Source organism: Giraffa tippelskirchi, chromosome 5 (assembly GCF_054371585.1).
Source record: "Giraffa tippelskirchi isolate mGirTip1 chromosome 5, T2T-mGirTip1v1.2.pri, whole genome shotgun sequence".
In the NCBI taxonomy this organism is placed as follows: Eukaryota; Metazoa; Chordata; class Mammalia; order Artiodactyla; family Giraffidae; genus Giraffa; species Giraffa tippelskirchi.
The window spans coordinates 133,865,224-133,885,899 of NC_137279.1; positions in this window are offsets into that span (position 1 = coordinate 133,865,224).

The following is a 20,676-nucleotide window of genomic DNA, read 5'->3' on the forward strand; positions in this document are numbered from 1 at the left end:
TGCACATTAAACCTCTTCCTCCAAAATAAAGTGCTACCTCCCTCAACCATGAATCATACATAGAATTTCACTATGTCCCCATTTCTAGTTATCGTGTTTCCAAAAGTGTGGGGTGCCATTTAAGTTTCAGCAACACCCTCACCCCACTTCCACCACAGTGGAGCAGAAGGAGGCTGGCCTGATTTCTTCTGCCCAGTGTATTTCTTCTGGCAGTAGGTAGGATTGCTTGCAGTGTTTGTGGCTTGGTAATTTTTGGACTCATTTGCGAAGCAAATGCAGACTATTAAAATTAAGTTTCCGTCATGTGGGGCGCTCATTGAGGATTTCTTTTGTTTGTTTTGTTTGAAAACCACAGCCTTGCTCTACAATATTATCCCAAATCTAGCAAGAGGGTCGATAGCTTTTATTCACTGTTCCCTGCTCCTCTCAGTGAAGCTTCCATGAACGTGTCCTAATAGAAGAGACCATTGAGATAGGGTGTTTGGCTGGTGGCAGCTGAGCGCCAGTGCCGTTAGGGACAGGCCAGGCTGGAAAGTTGGCCTGGCCTAGTGCTGGTCTCAGAGCTGGTGTTATTGGCTGTGGTGCCCAGTGGGGAGACTTTGGGCTCTGATCCCTCTTAGTGCAGTATTGAGTGTCTGCTCAACCTCAAAGCCCCAGGCAGCTTCCTCAGATCTGTATTTTAGACACAACCCTAGCCTGATCCAAATGTGGAGGATCGGGGGCAGGGGGGGAGGGGGTGTTGGAGGGGCACTGCCCTGTTCAACTTAGTTTACTCTTGGCAAAACAGATTCTTCCCAAGTCTCATGGGGGAAAAAGCAGCTTAGACAGACATAAACAGGCTCTGAGGCCCTCTGGACATTAAATAACACTAGCAAAACAACGTTTAGATGAGTTAAGTGTAAATCAATCAGAAACATATGGACTACATTTCCCTGAAAATACACAGGGGTTTACAAATTACAGGCACAGGGTTTTGGCAAAATGCAATTCAGGTTTTGCCAAACCTAAAATGTTTGGAGAAGATTTAAAGAAAGTAGACTGACCCCAAATGCCTTCAACTCTGCTCATCCCTGACACTGATAATATCCCACACAACCACAAGCATTTAAGTGCATGGGTTTTAAGAGATTTATATGTTGAATAAACTTAGCTATTCACAACAAGCTGAGATTCTTTCCCAAATGAATGTTCACAGAAAGCTGAAACTGCCCAGTGACCAGCTCAAAAGGGAAAAAACATCTACATTTTGAGTTGGGCCAAGGAGGTATACTTATAGGTTTAAAGTACCAACAAAATGGAATACTCTAGGCTTTATGGCCTGTAATTGCATATTCATGAAGCACAGGCTCTGCTTTTCCACAACACAGGTCTGTATTTGCATGGCCCATGGGATGTGTCCTGTTGTGTAGGTGGATGCTGTGTTGATAAAAACACTAGTTACTACTTCAGTTTCATGGTGACTCTCCCACATGTGGCAGTGGGCCAGGAGGCATTCCTATCTTGAAGGAAGGTTGTTCAGTGGAACCAGGGCAACCAAGATCCAAATGTTTAGGTTTTAAGACTCAAATGTGAAAATATAAAAGATTCAGTGAACCCCATGGTGAGATGATCAAGTCCCCAGACTGGATGGGGGACAAGGAGAGCAGAGGGAAAATAAGAAGACCCTGACGAGGGTCCTGCCTCTGAGACGCTGGATGAGAATGAAGGAAACCAGTGGTTCAGGAACGGAAGAACAGAAGACACCTCTGCCCTTCCCCTGATGCCCCAGAATAGCCACATCGCAGGGGAACTGCCCCTCCCTCAGCCCTGCATGCACAGGAGCAACTGAGTGATTCCTGGAGCCCGCAGATGGAGAGGACTGTGACTGCTCCCCGGAGCCCCCACAGCTCAGGAGCTCTATGGGAAGGAAGCAGAATCCCTCCAGTTCCTCAAAAGAGGTGGGAAGTAGCAGAAATGAGTCAGTTCTATACAGGTCTTGCTACAGGGAGTGACTTAGTGCAGCTGCAACCTATTGGGTCGGTGACTGGGAACAGACTGGGAACTTGGGAGGATGGCTTGGACAGATAACCTGGGACAGAGGCCCTTTCTCGCCACTTCCTGCCACCCCCACCACCACCCTCTATGCTACTGTGGCAATAACGAACCATCCAGAATAGGGACACAATCCCCAAGGATAGAAAATGACCTAGAAGTAACCATAAGTGCCTGCCACCAAGCAGAATGGGAACTGAAATGGAACTGACATTGCACACTTGAGCTGTGGTTCAATCTCAGGTGGGTGAGGTCACAAATTTGGGCAGAGGCAGCATGCCCTTTAGACTGTGCAGGACACACCGTGACCTCTAGGGGGCAGTCAAAACTTCCCCTACCTCCATCCATCCCAAGGAAGAGAAGAATCTGACTTATCTGGGTCCTGAGTGGGAGAGGGCATAGGTGTCAGCTGAAGAAGGAGTGGTTAGCAGAACTGGAGCAGGTGGGAAACCCCCTTTCATCATTTCTCTCCTCAGGGAATCCCAGACCTCTGAGCAGCAGATGGAGGGAGGCGGAGTCCAGAGACAGGAGAAAGTCTCTTTCCACCCTCCACCAAGAGAAAGTCTGGAAGCAAGCCCTCCCCTTCCCCCATCTCCTGCAATACTCAGAGAGGCTGAAAAGCTGGGCATGGGTATTTCATCATTTCTTTGGGGCTGGAATCCTCCTTCTGCCTCAGAGGCCTTCAAGGCTAAGGCTGGGCAGGGACTGGGAGGCCAGGAAGGGGCCTCCAGCAGGGAAGACCAGTACCTGGTATTTCACTGAACAGGGAGGAAGTTTGGTTTCCAGGCAGAGAAGATGCAAATAGCAGACATTAAAAAAAAATAATAATACAGAGAATATACATTTTGTGTGTGTGTCACTTAAAATCTCATAGTGGGGATCCCTGAGACCAGGTCGTTGGATTCCCCATAGTGACTTTCTGGGTCATGCAGGTGTCAGTCAAGTGTCTCCTTTGGTTCTGACCTCAAAGAAGCTCTCCATATGCAAAGAATGTACTTCAGACTGGGGTTTTAGGAGCAGAAAGTCTTCATTACTGTATAACTCTGGGACAACCACTTTATAGGAAACTACTTAAGAGAGAACATTTACAACAAACAGAAGGTGGGGGAAAGGGTTGTTTGGGGCTTGAACTTGAAAAATAAAACTCAAAATTATGAAATTAACCTTTTAAAATCTTATACTGAATGCAATTTCAGTTATAATTACAAATACACAATCTTAGACTGAAAAAACGAGCCATTCATTTTGGGGGAAGAAATTTCAAAATACTTGTACAATAGCACTGCCTTCTTTGCTTTGTATTTTACTTTTATGGCCAATCTTACTGAAGGGACATTTATACAAAAGTATGCAAGTGCTTCACGAGTTTTCCCAAAGGCTTCTCATAGTGGTTGATAGGTGTATGTTTTCCTTTGAAATGTCTCTGGGGTCACTATCTCTGCTGATTCTTAATTTTTCCTGTTGTTAACTGGTGCACCTCCGTCATGCCCCTATTTTTCATTGCTATGATTTGAGCAATTTTCCAACTTCATTCTTCTTGATCTTTTGCAAGATGTGAAATTTGACTTTGAAATAGATTTGCATAGCTTGCATTGTCCTGTCAGATGTTCATAATATCGCAGTCATCAGAAGACTGAGCCAAAAAGGGCTTCGTGGGATTTATAGTGGATGTCCATGAACAAATATTTTTGTGTTATCATGGCTTTCATGTCCCTCCACAATCTTCTAACTACAGGAACTCCAATAATGAATATTTGGATAATCTCGATTTCTATTATTAAAATAAGGGGGAAAGCACTACATTTCCACAGAAGGAGCTGCTATTTTGTGGTTTGGTTTGGTTTTGAACTCTTCCCTTTCCTTTCTCCTTCCTCTCTTGGCTTTTTGGAGGAGGACCTCCAGCAGCTTCAGCCTCTGGTTGAGGCCTTACATTGGCAGTTTGGAATAATTCCCAAGCGTTTTCATGAGATCCAAGGAAGTTCACCAAGTAGGAGCTTCGGGGCTTCCCTGGTGGTCCAGTGATTAGGAGTCCACTTGCCAGTGCAGGAGACACAGATTTGACCCCTGATCCGGGAGGATCCCACATGCCTCCAGTCAGCTAAGCTGGTACACCACAGCTACTGAGCCCATAGGCTGCAACGACTGAAGCCCACAAGCCTCGAGCCTGTGCTCCACAACAAGAGAAGCCACCGCAGTGAGAAGTCCGTGCACCACAACTAGAGAGTAGCTCCTGCTCATGGTGACTAGAGAAAGCCCTCCCACAGCAACAAAAATCCAGTGCAGCCAAAAATAAATAAATACGCATTTTTTTTAAAGGTAGGAGCTTGAACAATGATAGGAGATGGAAGCTCTCGTTGAAAAGAGCTTGTCTGGGTGTCCATAGAGCTAGAAATAAAAAACAGTGAGGAGGACAGTATGAATAACATAATCAGTATCTTTAACAAGTAAGAAATAAAAGAGTGTCATTAGAAAATACTTGTATTTGTATTCCCAGTTTTAAATGCCCAGGGCTGGGGCAATGGGATGACCCAGAGGGATGGGATGGGGAGGGAGGTGGGAGGGGGGTTCAGGATGGGGAACACATGTAAACCCATGGCTGATTCATGTCAATGTATGGCAAAAACCACTACAATATTGTAAAGTAATTAGCCCCCAACTAAAATAAATAAATTTATTAAAAAAAAAAAAAAAGAAAATACTTGTATTTGTTCCTGCCTTGCTGCCCATTTAGGCCAGCACTGTGGGCTATTGTCCCCTGCATCCCTGTGAAATCTCAGGCGCCCTAGAGCTTATCCTTTCAGCTGAGATAAGTCTCTGGTCACTTCTAATCACAGGAAGAGACACAGTACAGGAATCAACATGTCCGGTTTCACCTAACAACTGAAAACACCAACTTACTTCTCCCCTCCTGCTTCCAGTGTTGGGAGATGGGGTGGAGGTGGGGCTAAGGGGTCAAGGGTTCTTTGAGAGTGAAAGATGGGCAGGGAGGAAGGGGTTGGGGGGGAAACTGCCCCTGGGTTGGGCGTGGTCATCTGTGACCAAGGGTGAGGGTGGTTCTGTAATTTCTTTTCCAAGCTGGATGTAACTTCGAGATCGGAAGTAGAGAGAGGGGTTCTGGCTTTGGCAGACTTCACAGGTTGGTACTCTCCTGAAGTTCTTCTAACGCAGACCCTGAGTCCTCCTCTGCCGAGATGCTTACACCCACCTCCAGTGCCTGACGCTCTGCAGACTCTTCCCCACCCATTCTCTTATGGGGTCCCACTGATTCTCCAGAAGTTCCTCTTAGTCCTGGAAGACAACTCCAGGCCACCCTTCCATGCGACTCCTTGGGTCTTTGGGAAGCTCCTCGGACCTGCTGGTGAGGGAGAGGGTGCCAGCGAACATACACAAAAAATTCTTTTGAAAAAATTTCTCTCTCTAATCTCTGCTACATTTTTTGGCCTCTTAATCCTCTGATGATCAGTCAGCGAATGGTTGGAACACCAGTTCTGGGTCATCTTTGCATGTTCTGCTTTGGTGTCCAGAATTTCACTATGAAAAACTGAAGAAATTGGCATTTGTCTTAAGTTGAAACTATCACAGAAAGGGTCTGTTTTACCATCCTTTTATAACAACAAAAATAATGGTAACAGTAGTAGTTGCTTTCCCCTCCCGTTCTTATAAACTAGTGACTAGGCTATGGGCTTACAGCATCATCTCATTTAATCCTTACAATTCCATGAGCTAGGCTCTATTATTAACTATATTTTAGAGATGAAGAAAATGAAAGAGAAGTTAATTTGCTGCACATCACACACTTGGTAATGAGCAGAGATTCACACTCATATTTCTCTCCCCATGAGGCCATGTTGGAATTCAGAACTCTGAGTCTCTCAAAGAGACTCTGCTCGTGATAACTGTTGGGGTCAATTAATTGTACCCTTCTGCGTGGTAGGTTTGGAACCAGTTGGGGGATCAAAACATCAGCTCTATTGCTGGAAACGCGGGCTGGAGGGATGCAGCTGAGTTTGTAACCAAAGGAGGCTTCCTACTCCTTTTCCTCTGAGTCGATCTTACTCCCCTTCCCCACCCAACCACCAGTCAGATGCTTAGTCATGGAGCCATTGAAGTTCACTTGCCATGGGGGGTGGGGGGAGGCATGCACAGAGTGAAGTGCAGTCTCCTTGTGGTTCAGCAGATCTCAAAGGCAGACTGGTGTTCACTGCCCCTCCAATAGGAATCAGCTTCCTAGGCTATTAGGCCAGCCAGCCACACCTGCCTGCTCTGGGGGACAAAAGGTGGGGTTGAGAGAGGTGAGGAGTTTTGAGAGGGTTAGTGTACTAGAACTGGGGCTCTGTTTGGAGAGGAAGAGTCTGAGGTCAAGAGGGGCCTAGAAACAAAGGAAGAACTTGGAACTGTTCATGTATGTGCCATTGGCTTTAAAGGGCTGGCCTACAATGGGAAGTTAACTGGAAGAGTCAGCAGCAGCAGAAGAAAGTCTAGGTCTTTTCCCTGCTTCTGTGGAGCACAGGATGATTCAAGAGCCAGCCAGTGTTCCCATTTCCCCCCACCTCTTACCTCTTGGGTGGAGTGGTACTAGGCATAGGAACTTGTAGCCACTGAACGTTTTGTCTATGTTCACAAAAGCACTCAGAGGTTTTACACATCTCCTACCTCCTCAGCAGGAGGGGCCCAGTGAGCTAGAGAACCACCCTATCCCAATCCCTTCCCCACCCCCATATTAGTCCTCTATGGCTGCTGAATCTAATTACCACGAACATAGTGACATAACAGAGATTTATAATTTTACAGTTCTTGAAGTCAGATGGCCAAAATAAGTCTCACTGGGCTAAAATCAAGGTGTCATCAAAGCTGTGTTTTTCTCTGGAATCCATTTTCTTACCTTTTTAGCCTCTAGCTGCTGCTGCTGCTGCTAAGTCACTTCAGTCCTGTCCAACTCTGTGTGACCCCAGAGGCTGCTCATATTCTCTAGCCCCCTTCTGATAAAGCCAGAAACAGCAAGTTGAGTTTTTTTTCACATTGCATCCCCTGACTCTGATTTTTCTTCCTCTTCTATCTTTTAAGAAGTCTTGTGATTACACTGGGCCCACGTGAATAATTCAGGCTAATCTCCTGATTTTAAGGTCAAGTGATAAGCAAACTTAATTCCATCTGCAACCTTAATTCTCCCTTGCTATGTAGCATCACACATTCCCAGGCACTGGGGGTTAGGGGGGCATGGACATCTTTGGGAGGTCACTGTTCCCACTAGCATACTTCACTCAACCCTGCCAAGCGTAGGCTGGAACGAACACACACACACACTCTCTCTCTTTCTCTCTCCAAAAGAACACATTTGAACAATGAGCTCACTCATAGCTACTGGCTTTTGCATCTGCTATATATGATCCCTCCTCTACATAAGGCTGATTTTTACTTTTTCAGACATTAAAGATTCATTGTTTGGTGATTTTTTTAATCTTCTACTAAGTTGGGAAGGCTTTAACCCAATTAGGAACAGCATGTCACATTCAGATGTGATCTCAAGCCAGTTCTTACTCTATTTCCATCGTCATCAGCTGAACCTGTCCCCACCTGCTCTCCCCGGGAAGCATGCTCCAAAGAGTCTGTCCCAACCTCCACAGCCACATCTGCAGTTTTCGGAGCAGCTTCCTAGCCATGTAAGTGTTAACTGCATGATTAAAGATCATGAGAAGAAAGAAATATTTTATATTTTTAAAACCCCACAGTTATCAATCTTTATTACAAAAAACATATGTGCCTCCCCTTCTGCAGTAGACGCGTTCCTCACTGGGTATATGTAAATCAAATTCTTTACAAATTGAGTCATATTTTAAATACACTAGGGGAGCTGGCTATTTAAAGGGATCCTGCTGTGAGTCTTTTTGTCAAGCCAAGAGGCTGTTTGTGATGCTAATTTTCACCCCTTAATTTGTCTGTTTTGTAGGAGCAGATTTTCATAAAATCCCCCCAATTCACAAACCAAAGCCAGACACACCTGTATCCTATATTTCAAGGGTATCTTTTTCATAAGAGCTCACAAAGCTGTCAGATGGATTATCTCATTTATCTTCCAACATTCTTCCAAAGGAGTTTGGGGCAGTCATTATTATCCTCAAAGGAGGTGTAACTCTCTCCCCAACAGCCACTGCCTTGCAGGGGGCCCCATGAAAGGAGAAGGCTGCTCAGCTGAGAGCCATTTATTTTCCAATTAACAACAGGCTCCGTCCTGGGAGGAGTGCTTGGGGAGGTTTTCTTCAGAGCCTAGAATGTTCTTTTTGGTTACTCATTGTCACTACTGTTCAGAGAGAGAAACTGAGGAACAAAGAAATCAAGTGCTTTACAAATGTCTGAAATGTCTGCTGAATGCCCACTATGCGCGAGAAACAATGTTGGAGTTGTGTGGCCTAAGTGTCAAGATGGCCAGCAAGGCCTGATCGAGAGCTGACCACTCAGTAGGCAACACAGTTAGGTTAACAGCACCTGGAACGCAACATTAGGAAACATCAAGGCCTTCAGTTTATCCACGATTTTCTTCTCCCAATGATTTTATAGACATGACTTCATTCAATCCTCACAGCACTATAAGGTAAGTTTGCTGTTGTTGTTCAGTTGCTCACTTGTGTCCGACTCTTTGCGACCCCATGGACTGCAGCACACCAAGTAAGGTAGGCTTTGGTTTTACTTTTTGTAGCACAAGGAAACTTAAAGATTTATGATTCTCCAAAAGTCACACTGTTGTAGCCATGTGTTCCGGGAAACAAACTCACTCAGAACGACAAGGCAAATAGTGGAGTGCAGTTTATTACAAGGCAGAGTCTCCTCTTAGCCAAGGACCCTGACTGACTTTTGTGAAAACCTTAAGAAGAGGTGGCAAGAATACACAGAAGAACTGTACAAAAAAGATCTTCATGATCCAGATAATCACGATGGTGTGATCACTTATACTCACCTAGAGCCAGACATCCCGGAATGTGAAGTCAAGTGGGCCTTAGGAAGTATCACTATGAACAAAGCTAGTGGATATGATGGAGTTCCAGTTGAGCTATTTCAAATTCTCAAAGATGATGCTGTTAAAGTGCTGCACTCAATATGTCAGCAAATTTGGAAAACTCAGCAGTGGCCACAGGACTGGAAAAGGTCAGTTTTCATTCCAATCCCAAAGGAAGGCAATGCCAAAGAATGCTCAAACTACCACACAATTGCACTCATCTCACACGCTAGTAAAGTAATGCTCAAAATTCTCCAAACCAGGGTTCAACAATACGTGAACCGTGAACTTCCAGATGTTCAAGGTGGTTTTAGAAAAGGCAGAGGAACCAGAGATCAAATTGCCAACATCTTCTGGATCATCGAAAAAGCAAGAAAGAGAGTTCCAGAAAAACATCTATTTCTGCTTTATTGACTATGCCAAAGCCTTTGACTGTGTGGATCACAATAAACTGTGGAAAATTCTGAAGGAGATGGGACTAACAGACCACCTGACCTGTCTCTTGAGAAACCTGTATGCAGGTCATGAAGCAACAGTTCGAACTGGACATGGAACAACAGACTGGTTCCAAATAGGAAAAGGAGTACGTCAAGGCTGTATATTGTCACCCTGCTTATTTAACTTATATGTACATAATGAGAAACGCTGGGCTGGAGGAAGCACAAGCTGGAATCAAGATTGCTGGGAGAAATATCAATAACCTCAGATATGCAGATGACACCACCCTTATGGCAGAAAGCGAAGAAGAACTAAACAGCCTCTTGATGAAAGTGAAAGAGAAGAGTAAAAAAGTTGGCTTACAATTCAACATTCAGAAAACTAATATCATGGCGTCCGGTCCCATCACTTCATGGCAAATAGGTGGGGAAACAGTGGAAACAGTGGCTGACTTTATTTTTGGGGGCTTCAAAATCACTGCAGATGGTGAAGCCATGAAATTAAAAGACGCTTACTTCTTGGAAGGAAAGTTATGACCAACCTAGATAGCATATTGAAAAGCAGAGACATTACTTTGTCAACAAAGGTCTGTCTTGTCAAGGCTATGGTTTTTCCAGTGGTCATGTATGGATGTGAGAGTTGGACTATAAAGAAAGCTGAGCGCCAAAGAATTGATGCTTTTGAACTATGGTGTTGGAGAAGACTCTTGAGAGTCCCTTGGACTGCAAGTAGATCCAACCAGTCCATCCTAAAGGAGATCAGTCCTGAGTGTTCATTGGAAGGACTGATGTTGAAGCTGAAACTCCAATACTTTGGCCACCTGATGCGAAGAGCTGACTCATTTGAAAAGACCCTGATGCTGGGAAAGATTGAAGGCAGGAGGAGAAGGGGACGACAGAGGATAAGATGGTTGGATGGCATCCCCAACTCAATGCACATGGGTTTGGGTAGACTCTGGCAGTTGGTGATGGATGGGGAGGCCTGGCGTGTTGTGGTTCATGGGGTCACAAAGAGTCGGACACGACTGAACAACTGAACTGAACTATATACCTTAAGTGTACTGCTCAAGCCCACATCCCCAAATTCCTTAAACCTAGCCTGGAAAGTGTTAAAGGGAGATTCAGTCAGGTTACAGCCATGATTCATAATCAGAAGGGTCAGCTGGTTATACATTGTAGCCTACACCAATTGGTGCCATAAAGATTACAAAGGTGATTGACTACATAGGGAATTATTACATTCTTTTTGGTGATAGGAAATCTTGGTATGGAGTCTGGCATTTATCATTCCAGGAGGCCAGTTCGGCCATGGGTACGTTATCCCCATTGCTACCAGGCACATAGTCCAAAGCTCACTGAAAGTGCAAGATGGAATTTCCTTCTTTTTCAAGATGGAGTCAGTTCGGCCTGTTCCTTTCCTCCCTCAACACAACAGGTCTGTCTCATTCCAAAGCGTGTGCTTCACATACCACTGTTACTAAACAGGCACAACCAGTGAGTTGTACAGGTATAGTGGCAGGAACAATCAATTCTAACCCCCAGGAATGCTATTTGGTCCAGGCCTTGAATGGTGAGAAGGATTCCCATATAGAATTAAGAAGAAAAGAAACTGGTCAAAAACGTGAAAGTGTGTTTGAGTGGTCTGGTGTGCCCAGGTTATGAGAGAGCGCCAGTGCTAAACAAGGCTGAAAAAGAGATTCATATCAGACATATCGTCGAAGGTCCTGCATGCTTCTTCACAGAAGCTGAAAGCCCTTTCCACAGTGGCAGGAAGCACTGAGACTTTTTGAGGGAGGGAGCAAATTGTCTGTGGAAGACAATTCTGTCATTGGTGTAGAGAGTAAGTTTGAACCAGATCAAATCTTGACAGTTAGCTAGTATTCTCCCCCAAACCAACAGAGAAGAAACAAAACCTGGTAGATGTTGCCCAAACCTCCCTGGTGAGACGAGGGGCAGTCAGAACTGGAAGTGATGTTGTCTGACTCCTGGTTCTTTGCCTGTCCTAAGTCACACAACAACAAGCTGGGCCCTGGAGGCATCAGAGGCAAACATACTCATACTAGACTTCATCTCCTCTCCCAAGACCAAGCCTGCTAGACCGTCCACATGGAGTTCCAAGGTCTTGGAGCTGCCAAGCCCTAGAAAGAGAAGATGGAAAAGCAGGTGGGGTCTGAGGCCATAAGAAGCCTCAGGTCTCCTTTCTCCATGCATACCCTCCCATCCACTCAAGTTTATCAATTTTTAACATCCACCTTCAAAGCAACTGTACAAAGCCTTGAAGGAGGAATCGAATTGGAATAAGGTGCATGCTTTCTCTCGGTTTCTATTTTTCTGGCCGGCAGCATAATTCTTGCATTTGTGAAAGAACTTGAGGCTCCTGGAAGAAAGGAAATTTAAGAATAAAAGCCATTATAATCGTATTGCTATTAGTGGTAGTGGGTTTGGCATTAGGCCTGGGCCACCCAGACTCCAGAGGCCTAAGTGACTAAATGGGAGGCTCAGGCTGACTCACATGGCTGATGTGTCAGCTGGGGAGGCGCTGGAAAACCTCCCCGATACACAAAGGAAATGTTGGGGGTAGGGGAGAGGGGGTGAACTGCACAGTAGTATGGGGAGAAGCTGTAATAGGGGATATAACCAGATTCTCAGATCTCTGGAGAGTTCAGAGCAGGTATCACCTACCAAGTGAATTCTTGGCACACTTGCCAAGGTGCCCCCTCCCTTCCCCAGGGTGCCAGACTCCCACAAAGCAGTGGTTTTAGTCCTTTGGCTGAAGGACTTGTATGCACTGCAGATTTCCAGCTCTGCCCACCCTGAGAGGGCTAGACTCACTAGCCCTGGATATCTCCACACTCTTCTTTGCAGAAAGGCCCTGGGTATGTAGAGGGAGAGAGTGTGGGAGGTGGCAGAGACACTGGGACAACTAGACTTTGCTGGGTCCCCAGGTTGGATATGGACCAAGCCCACTCCAAATAGCAACAGGAGGGAGGTTTAGCACCTTCCACCTCCTCAGAGCAGCCTGGACCATCTCCTGCCATCATGGCTGTTGGGCAAAGGCAAGGTTTGCATTTGGGGTCCCAGTCAGAACTAGAGAACTTGGAAGAATTCTTAAGAGGCCCCAGGCTGGCCCAGGAACCCAGGACTGGGACTGGCCTGCACATTAAAAGGCAGACCAAGGAAATTCCTTGGTGGTCCAGTGGCTAAGACTCCATGCTCCCAATGCAGGGAGCCCAGGTTTGATACCTGGTTGGGGAACTAGATTTTCATATGTTGCAACTAAGAGTTAGCATGCCACATATCTTGCAGATCACTGAACCCAGGGTAGGAAAGGCGCAAGCTAGGAAGCAGATAGAAAGAAGCTGGAAGAAGATGCTAGGAGCCGTAAGAACTACAGACATTCTTTTATTCCACAGCAGCAAGGCAGATATACTTTATTCTCTAATGGTTGATGCTGCAACACAACATCAGGAAGTTTTCAGGTGGTGCTTATATAGGTCCATATGCCCAGTGCTATAAATGATCTTAGCTGTTACATCATTATTTACAAAACATGCGGAGAGAGCGAGAGGACATGGGGCGAGAAAGCCTGACCACCACCATCTTACCTAGTTGTTCTTTGCCTACACCACAACTAAAGATCCCATGTGCTGTAACTAAGATCCAGCACAGCCAAAAACAAACAAACAAACAAACAAAACACTTTAAAAAAAAATAAAGGCAGACCTAAAGCACCTACAGTGATTTTCCTAACATTGAATCTGGGAATCTGCCCACTCACTAAATAGTAACAACAAAAAACTACCATTTATTTACAAATGACTTACTTACAAAACAGAAAGAGACTCACAAACTTAGAAAACAAAATCATGGTTGTGAGGGTGGAGGAGAGCGGGAAGGGATAGTTAAAGACATTGGGAAGATGATGTACACACTGCTATATTTAAAATCGATAAGCAACAAAAACCTATTGTAGAGCCCATGGAACTCTGCTCAATATTATGTGCTCAATGTTGTCCCAGCCTGGATGGGACTGGGGTTTGGGGGAGAATGGATACATGTATATATATGGCTGAGTCCCTTCACTGTTCACCTGAAACTATCACAACATTGTTAATTGGCTATGACCCAATACAAAATTGGAGAAGGTGATGGCACCCCACTCCAGTGCTCTTGCCTGGAAAATCCCGTGGATGGAGGAGCCTAGTAGGCTGCAGTTCATGGGATTGTGAAGAGTCGGACACGACTGAGCGACTTCACTTTCACTTTTCACTTTCATGCACTGGAGAAGGAAATGGCAACCCACTCCAGTGTTCTTGCCTGGAGAATCCCAGGGACGGGGGAGCCTAGTGGGCTGCTGTCTATGGGGTCGCACCGAGTTGGACACGACTGAAGCGACTTAGCAGCAGTAGCAGCAATACAAAACGTTTTTGTTGTTAAAGATAAAAAATGAAATGAAAAATCACCTAACAGATTAATAGAAACCCTCTGCCATGGTTAACTTCAAATATGAAGTTATTGATATGTTATTATTGTAACTAGAAATTATTTTGAACACAATAAATCAAGAAAGTGATTATTTGTTAAAAAACGAAAACAACTACCGTTTATTGACCAGGGTATGAGATATCAAGAAACAAAATCTCGGAGGAAGCATTTCAAAGCACCAAAGTGGCCTAAGCATGCTTCTCCCAACTCCTAGTTTCGAGCCTCCCCAGTGGAGGAGGCCTTTGCTGAGTTACAACCACAGCTGTAGCCCACATGGATAGTGCAATAGCTCCAGGGTCCCACTTCTCCTGGTGCCAAGCCCTGTGGGACTGTAGGAAAGAGGCTGAAATAGACAGGTGGCAAGACTTTCAAAACAGACCCTCTCCCCTGCCGTCCCATCTGTCAGAGCCTGTGTCACACGATGGTTGTGGCTAGAAATTTGCAATCAGACCTGGATTTGAATCCTACCTCCAGCACCTCCCAGTCATGTGGTTGTGGGAAAGTGGACCTCTGTGAGCCTCATTTCCCTCATCTATAAAATAGGGCTAATAGTAGTATCTTCCTTGGAGTTTCAATAGGATGAAATAACACATGCAAAGCACTGAGTGTCAGCATAGGGGAGGTGCTCTGTACACGGACAGCAGTTTCCTTCTTTCAAAAAGAGCATGTTGAAGAGAACACATTGCACTGAAGGGCTCAATCTGCCGCTTTGATGATCTCTAGAGCCTGTGGAAGGAATAGCCTTGCTATGCAGGGTGGGGATCCAATCTGAGCTCCTGGAAGATCTTTGATGGATCTCAGCTGATGAGGAGAGCACTAGGGATTTCCAAGTAGCTGCAGGTACCCCCATACTGCCTCAAGCCATAGCTTCACAAATATTGCAAGGCAAGGAGCAAGGAGCCCTGCTGCCATTAACTCCATCATAGTGCAGTATTGGGAGTGAACAAGGAACTTGGGCTAGGAAAGACCCAGGTGCAAAATGCTTACTCTGGATAGGAAATTTGGACCTTCTGGTATATTTCTGGATATCCTGATTTGGACATCCTAGTAATCATTTTGAGGACCATCCCTCCTGTCCATCTCATCCAGAAAACAAAAACTCACTAGATGAGGCAGAATTTGTGCCTTACTCTACAAGACATCCAGAGACCTTTCTCTTATTGAACTGCCTGTCTCCCAAGGATATTTCAGAAAGGAATTTACCAAAATGGAATATCTAAGATAGACTATAGTTGTTGTTTTAGTCACTAAGTCATGTCCAGCTCTTTGCAACCCCATGGACTATAGTCTGCCAGGCTCCTCTATCCATGGAAATCTCCAGGCAAGAACACTGGAGTGGGTTGTCATTCCCTCCTTCAGGGGATCTTCCCAACCCAGGAATGGAACCCGTATCTCCTGCTTGACAGGTGGATTCTTTACTACTGAGCCACCTGGGAAGCCTCAGACTACAATAAGGAACCCCAAAACAGACGATGTTGGAGCCAGACAACATTCTGGCTCACAACCTTTTATTCTGGGAGGTCTTATACAGGTTAACCTGGGTGAGCTTGACCTCTCATCTTTGGACCAGTGCTCTAGTCCAATGGGTCTTGAACTTTAGTCAGTGTCAGAACCACTTGGAAGGCTTGTTAACATACAGATCACTGACCCGACTCAGAAGGTTCTGGGGCTAAAGCATTAGCCTTTCAACAAGCTCCCAGGTGATACTGATGCTGCTGGTCCAGAGATAAGACTACACTCAGATAAACCGCTGCCACTGTTTATCTGTATCAGAGCCTTTGTTCGCTTGGAGAGACAGGAACATAGCACGAAGGACATCAGAGTCTGGTGAAGCAAGACTCAAGGGGGAAGGGTTAGACCCTCTTCCTCTCACCATGTCAGTTCCCTCAGTTGTAAAATGAAGACAGTGATACCCATTTTTAGGTGACAGTGTTATGTGAAGATAAATATGAAAGTGCCTTATACACTATAACATTCTATACAATTATAAAGGATTAAACATGAGGATTATTCTAAGGGTTAAATTTCATAGTCCATGGAGGTTGGTAGTGCAGGGACTGGCATATTGTGGGGCTCAATAGATAGTAAATGAAAAAAAACCCAATAAGTAAAAATAGCCACTGACTCCATGCCAGACATTTCAGTCTCTGTCATATGTTAAACAAAAAACGGTAATGAAGTTACAGCACATGAAATTCATATTCCAGTCGTGGGTGGCAGAGACCTCCTTCTTGGCTTCTGATCCAATTCATTATTCAAACCCTTTTACCATCGAGTGAGCCACGGCTTAATGTGGAACCAACTGTGGATCTTGATAAGAGGAAAAGACTGGGCTCTGTTTCTACTTTGCTCTTGGCAGTCCTCAGGCCTCCAGGATAACTTTTCTTACAAAATGAATAGTGTTGGCTCCCAGAGAGACCAATCTAATCTCATCTTGTCCACTCAGAAGATCCGTATCAAACGTTACAGACTGTCTGACTGCAGTAAGGGGCATCTAATTCCATCTGGATTTGGACCAGTGTTTAAATGATCAAATAGGAAGCCATTAGCCTGGTAGAGACAGAGAAGCAAAATATAACCGGCCCACTTTTTCAACATTGTTCTTGTCTAAAGTTTGAAAAGCCCCCATTTGAGAGACAAAGAGAAAAACAGAGAGTAAGAGTGAGAAAGAGCAAGAAGGAGTTGAAAGCCCATCATCTCCCTTAAAAACACTATAAATGAATCAACGTCCTACATTTTCAGTGTTTACGGGCATGACAGTCTGATCAGATAACCATGCTATGCCAAGAGACCTAATTACCAATCCCCTGGAGAATTTAAATTACTTGTAAAGGAAGAAAAAAATGAGTCTCCAGTTACTCTTGGTTGAATATAAATGTCACTTATTTCCCCTCAGCCATTTTCAGAAAGGTGCTGCTCACTTCAAATGGAAGCTCACTTCAAATCACTCTGAGATGTTTCACATTATTGTGAGCTCTGTAACCCAGAAAACACATACTTTACCAGTTTTGAGAGATGCTTAAAAAACATCAGTTTCTAATATGTAAGACTCTGAAAACACTCTACATTTTTTTTTAATATCTCAGTCTCGCTGTATTATTAAGGGAACACCCAGAATCTGTAAAATAGATACAAATTAAACGTTATTGTCACAAACACTGTAAGTAAATCTCTATGTGAGACTTAAGCCAAATTGGCCCATATTTGTGAAATAAAACCAAAGTTTGGATGCCACATCACATGGGGACTTTGGTCTATCTTTGCCAGATTCTAACAATTAGATACAGGTTAAAGATGCAACTTGCTTCTTTAAAAAGAAACAATCTTTTCAAAAATCACAAATTGATTTAGTGTCAGACTTTCTTTGATGTCAACTTTCTACCAAAACTTTGGAAAGAAAGAGCGGGAGAGGGAGAAAGAGCAAAACCGTGGTTCTAGAATCTCAGGATAATGTCTTGAATCTGCCTGACTCCAGCCTCTCAGTGGACTGCTGAGAGGAATTTAACATTCTTACAGTTCAAAATACATGTCATTATGTTTTCTGTTTACTGGGAGGGGTGGGGAGAGGTAGTACTTAGCAGAAACTCTGGGCAGAGTCAGTCTGCTCTTCAAGCTCATCCTGTTTCTTTTCCAGCATCACCGATAGGCTGACAGCTCTAGCAATCCTAGATTGCCCAATCTAGTTGCCTAAACCTTTGACTGAAACCCTAAAATTCTGTTTCCCTGTCAACTCTCTCAAGCACTAATAATGTGAAACATCTCTAGGCATGACTTTAATTTTGAAGCTTCAGCTTTAGGGAAGTCACAAGAGATGAGGCTGAAGTTGATTGGCGTGTTTCACTAGATGTCTGACATCAAACCACAGGCAGTAGGGTGTTTGAAGGAAGTTCTTTGCCAAACCCTAACCCAGGTCACAAAATCTGATCCAAGAGGCATGGGAATGAAATACTTAATAGTGAGACAGTGAATCCTGTCTTTGTGGTCCTAGCTTTTCTGGACAGACAGTGGTCTGTTTCATAAACTTTTAGATGGAAAACCACCACCACTGCATAGCTGGGGCAAAGGCAAAAATGTTGAGCATCTGTATAGACACAGTGGTTTGCAAACCCCAATATTGCCCCCTCGCTCTATTTACTAATCACATCCCATCTGTCACCAAGTGCTGGGTCCTCTGTCCCTGAGATCCATCTGCTTCTCCCCAATGTTATTCCTTCGACAACTGCAGTAACCTCCTCAGAGGTTGTGTGTCCCCAGCTTTCAGCCCAAGAGCACGTTTTCTACACTGCTGCATCTATTTTTCAAAACTCAAATGTGATTACTTCATCCTCTGCTTACAAGCCCCACAGGTTAAAATATGAACCACTCAGCTTTAGGGATCAAGACTGAAAAATCTCGTTGGGGAAAATGGCAGAAAAACTCAATTTTAAGTTCCCCAATAGGACACCAGCCTCAGATTCCTCTGCTCTAATGAAGGGATAACTCCATTAATATTTAACTTTTGTGGGTTAGGCTGGCTCACATGTGTAATGTTGGTTCCACGTGGATTTCAAACAACTGGTTTATAATAAATTCTGAGAATACAACCCATTTTTTAGATTGGGACTACAAATAAAGCACTGCTTTGTCTTTCTCACCGTTTAAATGACTTTGGAATTAAAATATAACAGAACTAAAAATTATAACCAAGATCAACAGTGCCTCTCAGAGTAAAAGCTTAGCATTTTAACCCACAAACCCAAGTAGGGATCTAGAGAAGTGGGAGGAGAGATTCGTCATGAAATGAAGCCTGTCACAGAGATCAAGATGGAAGTGCATTTTAGAGTGAAGTAATAGGTACTGGGTGTTTAGAACTCGATTGCTTGGGCAATGTGGTGCTTCTGCCGTTTCAAGGTTAAAACTAAGAGATGAAGCCGTTAAGTGTATTAAAAGGTCTCGGGGATAGAGGTGGTTTATGAATCCTTGTGCTGTGCCGTGCTAAGTCGCTTTAGTTGTGTCCAACTCTGTGCGACCCAGTGGTCTGTAGCCTGCCAGGCTCCTCTCCATGGGATTCTCCAGGCAAGAATACTGGAGTGGGCTGCCATGCCCTTCTCCATGAATTAACAACAATAAAAGGAGGTGGTTTATCAGTAAGGAAAGAGATGTTTCATATGGGTGTATGGGAAATCAAATGAAGTCTGAGACCTCAGTTTTCAAGGTAAAAAGCAAAGATACTGAAGTTTACAAAAAAAGGTATGGTGATCTCACCAGCTGGTCATCTGGTTTTGAATAAACACTGGACCAAAAGGCATGAAGAAAGGAGCAACTAGTCAACTCTTAGGGATTATCTTTTCATGAATCCCCACTGTCACTGTTTTCAGGCCAAAAAATAATCTATTCAAGGGGCTTAGTATTATCTCTCACAGAATGAAATAGGTGAAAGAAAAAAGTCTTTTTTCCTGTTGTGTTTCCTCACAGGTCTTACAAACTAAATATATTATCTAGAAATCCATTTTACCTTACATAGGCCCTTGACATATTTTCAAACTTTTAGTCTCATGCTACTAGAAGAAATATAGTAAGCCACAAAGAGAACTGTGACTACATAAAAAGTTTTTTTTTTTTTTTAATTTGTTCAACTGGTCATTCCTGAAGTTCTAAAGGGAAAAATTTGCAATTTAAAGTCAATTTTGTTGTTGATACGTTACTGTGTTTTGCTGCAAGGTGCCACCTGTGGGCTCTGTGGTAACAAAGGTGAGACAGGGTATAATGGAGGCAAGGTTGGGTAACTAGTGGGCAGATGCCTTCACAGCAAGAAAACAAATGGACAGTGGTTTGAAATTTGCATTGTGGCACTTGTCACTACTGGAAGAAAATTCAGAAAGTTCAACTGCTGCTTTAAAAAAGAGCTAGTGATGGTAAGAGTGTGGTGAAAATATGTCAGTTTAGATTCATAGTTAAGTTTATTTTTCAGATATCCTAAAAATGTGGAATTCTAAAATGATTAATGAATTTATAGCCAAGGCAAATGTCCTCTTTTCTTAGAGGATGGATAGTTTCCTTTCTGTTGAAAGAATGCCAATCAAAGAATGCAAATTACTCCAGGTATCCTGAGTTTTATGTATGTGCTACTTTAGTCCACACTGTTCAAGAATAATATGTGAACACAGCCACTTCTGGAACAAGCAAGTCCTCCTTTAGGACAATCAGCAACCCTCCTTTTCTCAAAGAAAATTTGTAGATGCAAACAACAGCAGGTATCATAATCAATACTAGCTATGCTATAGGATGTAAGTAAAAAAGGCATTAGTGGGCTATCAATAAAAAAGTAAAATTCAGTAGTATTTAAAAACATTTATAAAAACATCTTCTCTAAAGCAACACTACTAGTATTCTGCAGGGCCAGAAGGGCAGGTCAACTTCAGGTCAACTTCTTGACAATATTCTAACCCAGTACATAAAAGCCATACCAGTTATTGGTCTGCCCTGGGCCAGCACTTTGTATCTACCTTTTCCAACCTTTACAACAAAAATACTGTTCTCTTCACTGATTAGTTACACTGCTAAATGCAGGTCCATTTGACTCTCAAATTCATGCTCCCTGTTCTGCCTCTGTGGGTACAGACCAAATTCCCTGTTTAGACAATGTATTACTGAATTGGGTATTTACTCAACCCAGTATCATACAATACTTGCTTGTAACAATGAGCCAGGGCTGAGAACAGGAAATCTGTTAATTGAGAGTCTCTCCTTTAA